Below are 6,000 nucleotides of genomic sequence, written 5' to 3' on the forward strand. Positions count from 1 at the left end.
CTTAATGTCTTTGTCTATTTTCAGGACATTTGGGATTAAAGCAACACACATAGATATTGTTATGTTGTTAGCATTATTGATGGAATAATGCAAGCACGCGTGGATGAATGTTGAAGCATGTATAATGGGCATAGGGTGAAACATTATGGTTGCAATATACCCCAACACATTGCCTCGATTTGGTTCTATGAACTCAAGACCGACTAGTTTATATTTTATTTTTTCATTTTTTTAGATTTTGTTATTTTATTAATTTTCTTTTCTTTTTCTTTTGAGGTCATGCTTTCACATTGATCAGCGCACCATCACCCATCACATGTTGCCTTTGCTTCACAATATCAACTAAAGTTACAGACATCCATTGTTGTAGCATCATTTGCCAATAAGAATAATAATACAATTGAAAGAGAAGACATCAACAAAGAAGACTCATCCAACGTTTTCCAGCCTAAGAAAGACTCGCTAGGGGAGTATTGCTTCACTTCTCCCATTCACTTTTATTCACGTTTTTATTATTTTTTGTTGTTGCATGCATTAAGGACAACACACATCTTATGTTTGAGGGTGTGTTGTCCATTTGTATTGTTTATATTGTATCATTCATTTATGTTGTTCACATTTGAATTTGTCATATTATATTTGTTTATTTGATGTGTGCACAATTGTTCATATTGTTTAGAGCATTTAGGAAATTTCATATGTAGTGTTGCATGTATAATGTTGCTAGATTAATGAAGTTTTTTATGAATTTTTTATTATACTCGATAATGAACAATTAGTTGTGAAATGTTTAGATACTTGTTAGGATTAGGATCCATAGAAACCCTTTTAAACAATAGGTGTATGTTCTCAATACTTAGAGACATTAGAAATTTTTCACCTTTAAATCACATATATTTATTAGTTGTTCTACCAATTTAAAAAATGATGAGAAAATTAAATTTATATTAATTAAAGACATATGCTATGCTTCCATAAGGCTAAAATGCTTCATTTTAGCTTGAGAAATGGATCATTTTGCTCTCGTTGTCCACAAACACTAAGTACCCTCTAGATGACACTCTAATCCTTTTGGATATTATCCTTCAAGCTCCTTCTGCCATCTCCCGCCCTCTCACCTCTTGTACTTCCACTTCTCGCTCTCATGTGTGTTGACATGTGTTTAAAACCTCTGAAAAACTAAATTTATATTAATTAAATTAATATATCATTTAATAAAATTAACATATGTATATAGTATCTAAATTTTAATCTAATAAAATTAATAAATAATAAATAAATCATTTAATAAAATTAATATTATTACAGAAAGTGAATTTATTAATCTAATGATTATAATTAATGATTTGTTTTAAATTGTGTAGAATTATTTTAATTAATTTTATCAATCATAAGTTATTAATTTAATAGAACTTTTTGAGTATATTTATAGATTACGATTTATATATATATAAAAGAAGTAAACACATTAATTTAATAAGCATGGTTTATCATGTAATTTTAATTATGAAGATGTATTTTATCATACATAATATTATAAATTTAAAACCTCATAACTTCATCAATTGTAACTTACAAGTTAGGTAAATACAAAGTGAGGTAAATGCTAGATCAATTCAATAACAAGTTAGACCATTTACAAGTTGAATAAATTATAGGTCAGGTTCATAACAGATCAAGTTGATAACAAGTTGGGTAATGTCAGTTATTTAATAGGTTGATCTTGAGTTCGAGTTCATATCTGATTATCATATTATAGGTTCAATTCGGGTTCAGGTCATTCTCAAGTTAGGTACAGATCTAGAATTTTCAGATCCAATTTGGGTTCATATCAACTCCAACTCTAATTTGAATCAATTTCGAATCACCATTATCTGAGATCAAAAATAATTTTAACTCAAGTCGATTTCAATCAATTTTACACGTTAGATCAATTTTTTATATCCCTAAATATAATGGATGAGTCTACAATGAGTGACATTCATTGAAATGCACCACTAATGACATGCATTGAAATGCACCACTAATGACATGCATTGAAATTATAAAATAGGATAAAATTCATAAATAATTACAAATGTTTTTAAATTGATTTTATTTAGCATTGAATTTTTAGAAGTCACAAAATAGACATTAAATTTTAAACGTTGTTAAAAATAAATAACAATCCTTAAATATTCTTAAAGAATGACATACATACTAAATTAATTTAAAAAAATAACTTATTTATCCCTTCAATTATAAATACAATTTCATTTTTAATATTTTTTTAAAGTTTTTAAGTAATAATTCTAAAACAATTAGAATTTTTTAAAAATATATGGAAATAAATTATTTTTAAAAACTAAAAAATATTTTCAAAAATTTCAATTATCAAGCAATGAAATTAAGTTTTATTAAGTGAAAATAATTTTATAACTAATTATTTATTTAACTGTTGTTGTATTTGTAAAATAAAAAAACATTTATAATATTTGACGTCCGAAAATTTATATTATCAAATAATAAATTTAATTTTTTATTAATGATGTGATTTAAGAATTTAAATTTTATTTTAAAAAACTTAATTTAATTTAAAATTCATACATTCATAATATTATAATATTATATCAAATAGTTTTTAATTTATATAATATAAATTTAATATTTATAATATAAAATTAAAAGATGATATTTATTTTATCAATATTTATTTTATTTTCAATTCAATGAACCTAATAAAAATTATTTCAATTACAATTAAGTGTAAAATTAAATTTTAGTTATAATTAAAAAGTCAAATAAGATATTTCTTTATGATTTTGTGTCTATTTTGTAATAAAATAAAATTTTAATATTTATTATTTAAATTTTTAAAATTTAAATGTTCAAAAATTAATTTTAATATAATTCAATAATTATTTGTAAATTTTACTCTATAAAATTAATGTGAATTGCGAATGGCTTGCATTCTAAAATTTTTCCTAATATAATTTACAGATTATAGAACGGAGAGTGTGTACCATTTTTTTCATGTAAGAACCGCGTTTTCACAATTGGCTGAGCTGTCTGAGGAATGAAAGCTTTTGCTTAGCGACACCACTAGTGGTGCCCTTTAGCAATCCAACGGCCACCTATCTCAAATTTAGCTTTCCACGTAAGCACGGGAAAACCTTTTTTCTCAATTCACACGTCATAAGTTTGAGATGAAGCGGGGGCGCCCGAATCAATTCTGGAACAAACCACATAAAGCGATTCATTAGACAGTGAGAAAGTTTGAACTTTGAATAATAAATTACATTACAAAAAGAAGGAAAGATGTACTCAGCCCTATATATCTATCTATCTCTCTCTCTCTCTCTCTCTATATATATATAAAATCCTTCTCTCCTCTTTGTTTTCATTGTATTTCCTAAAGTTTTGCAGTTTGCAAAAGCATGAGTGACCCCAAGTATGCTTATCCCTACCCTGCTCAAGGTACTCTTTTTTCTCTGCTTGTATGTTCATTTTCCTTTAGCTTTTACCCTATTCAAGTTGCTTTATCTCAGTTTTTGTATTTATGGCCACAGTTTCTCTCCAAAACTTTAAGATTTTGAAGCTTTTATTTGTAAAGTTGTAGCCTTTACATTTTTGCATGCTCTGTTGTTAATGTTCATGGGCATGGGATTCTAAGTTGGAGTTATATATTTTTTAATTCCTTGAGAGAAAGGGGAAATTAGTGAGAGTTGTGTTTTCCCTTTGGATTAAAGGAAAGTTAAGGGTAGATTTTGTTTTAATTTTGGTTGGCAGGTTATTATCAAGGACCCCCAGTGATGGCACCACCACAATATGCCGCTCCACCACCAAGGAGACAGCCTGGTTTCCTTGAGGGCTGGTACATACTATTTTCTTCTTCCCATGCAGTGATGTTTCAATTAGTTTAGAGAGTTTTCTTCTAAATTATTGGTTATTTTGCAGACTTGCAGCTTTGTGTTGCTGCTGCCTCATTGATGAGTGTTGCTGTGATCCTTCCATCATCTACATCAGCTGATAATAAATCTCTGTAATATCACTGCATCTGTATTACTAATAAACCCTGATTTAATTCTCTGTGGTTGTGTTGTGGTTTGTTGAGATAACAGAAACTGTGTATGCACGTGAGCTAGAGTGCTCATGCATACTATGCATGTAAACATGCATGAGCACTGTATGATGGAGATGAATGGTGATAACCATCACAGGGAAGTTGTTAGGAAACGGTTTAGGTCTGTTAGGCTGTTAAGGTTGTTACAAATATGCTATAAATATAAGGTGTAAGATGAAGCAATGTGAGCTGATATCAATAAGAAATTACTTCTTTCTTCTTCTCGTTTCTGTTATATGATTTGCTGCAAGTTCTACTTTGCTTAACATGGTTTGACGAATATTCATCCCTGTAATTTAATTCTCTTAAGCAAGGAAGAAAATAATAATCGAATTTATTGTTGAGATTTACCTTCCAGTAATTATCATTTTCCTTTGCAAATAATTACAGTGCAGACTGCAGAGAAAGAATAGGGTTTTATTTTTTATGCAATCAAAGAGGAAAGAAGTGGTTAATGAAAAAGACAGCGGTGGTTCAGTTTTATCCAGTTGTAAACGATTCAAAGCACTCAACTATTTGGTCCCAAGATGAGGACTAAAACGTCAAAATGAAAATGATGTATTATCAAATCACTTGAAATGTAAATGATTTAAGTGAAGTGAACCAAATTCTAGAAGAGAGGAGGGACTGCCAAAGAGAAAATCAAATTAAGCATAAACCTTGATTAATGTGTATATATATATATATTTAAATAGAATGGGGTTTTGAATTACATAAAGCGATATGCCTCCCATGGAAGTCTGATATTACTATTATTTACACGGAGGGCGTGGCCACTCGCCATGCATGCAAAGCATATTTGTGGTGAAGCTTAAGCTACGTAGAACTGCACAATTTCTCAAATTCCCTATTTATTATTAGCTCAGCCAGTTGGTGGTGGTGGTTGGATTGAGTGGCTCGATGTTTAGGCCTTTGTTTATGTATTAAAATGAATCAAAGATCGGTGACATGTACTAGTTCATAAAACCAAACATTCAAATAAAAACATAAAACTTTCTAAAATAATAAAAACATAAAACCTAACACCATTTAAGATTGTAATCAACCAATGGAACAGTTTTCAAGTGTATTGGAGTGGTTACGTATTACTTTTCATTCATGTAAAACATGTTTGAAGCTTTTCAGAATCATGAGACAATAAATTCCAAGAGAATACGTATGGGATAATTCACTTGAATTCACAATTAACAAGTACTTTAAGTTGTTTCACTACAACAAAATAGGTTTTTAGCGGCGTTTCTTTAAACGCCACTACTTATATTTTCTTTAGTGGCGTTTGTTCCTATTGAGTCAATCGAAAGGATGAAATAGCCAAGAGGGGGTGAATTGACAATTAAAAAATTGGTGGAAGCTTATGAGGAAAAATTAAACAGATGATCACAAGAATTTAGAGTGATTCGATTTTATCAACCAAAGTCTACATCCACTACATTGGCCATCCACACTAAGGATTTCCACAAATTCATTAATTTGTATCTACCTTTGAGGATAAGATGTAACCTTACAACTCCCTCAAGAATTATACCCCAAATTCTTGAGACACTCTCTCAAAGAGAAAATTATAAATTACAAACTTATAAAAACCTCACAAGGAATGTGTTTACACAATTCAAGAACAAATAAGAACACTTGAGAAATGAATAAAAATGAGTACAAGAAGTGTTCTTTGAAAGCAAAAAGAATATTGTAAGATTAATAATTTCATTTCATTTATTTTATTTTATTTTAGTGGAATTTAACATGGATCATTGGGTTTAAGATTTATTTTACATGTTAAATTGGGATCGTTAGATTAAATTGGAATTTTTGAAAAAATGCAAGGGCAAAGATGGAAACTAATAAAATATTAGTTAATGTTTGAATTTGATGATGTAGAAGGATGATGAAAGCATGATGTA

The 6,000-nt window shown here is 28.8% G+C and overlaps 1 long non-coding RNA gene across 1 annotated transcript; it reads left to right on the forward strand.

Moving 5' to 3' along the window:
- The first annotated feature begins 3,337 nt into the window (after positions 1 to 3,337).
- LOC120195458 lies at positions 3,338 to 4,047 on the forward strand. Its single transcript, XR_005523056.1, has 3 exons — positions 3,338 to 3,456; positions 3,769 to 3,853; positions 3,937 to 4,047. It is a non-coding gene; the product is annotated as an uncharacterized LOC120195458 (long non-coding RNA).
- The last annotated feature ends 1,953 nt before the right edge of the window (positions 4,048 to 6,000 follow it).

Source organism: Hibiscus syriacus, unplaced genomic scaffold (genome assembly GCF_006381635.1).
Source record: "Hibiscus syriacus cultivar Baekdansim isolate YM2019G1 unplaced genomic scaffold, ASM638163v2 tig00117016_pilon, whole genome shotgun sequence".
In the NCBI taxonomy this organism is placed as follows: domain Eukaryota; kingdom Viridiplantae; phylum Streptophyta; class Magnoliopsida; order Malvales; family Malvaceae; genus Hibiscus; species Hibiscus syriacus.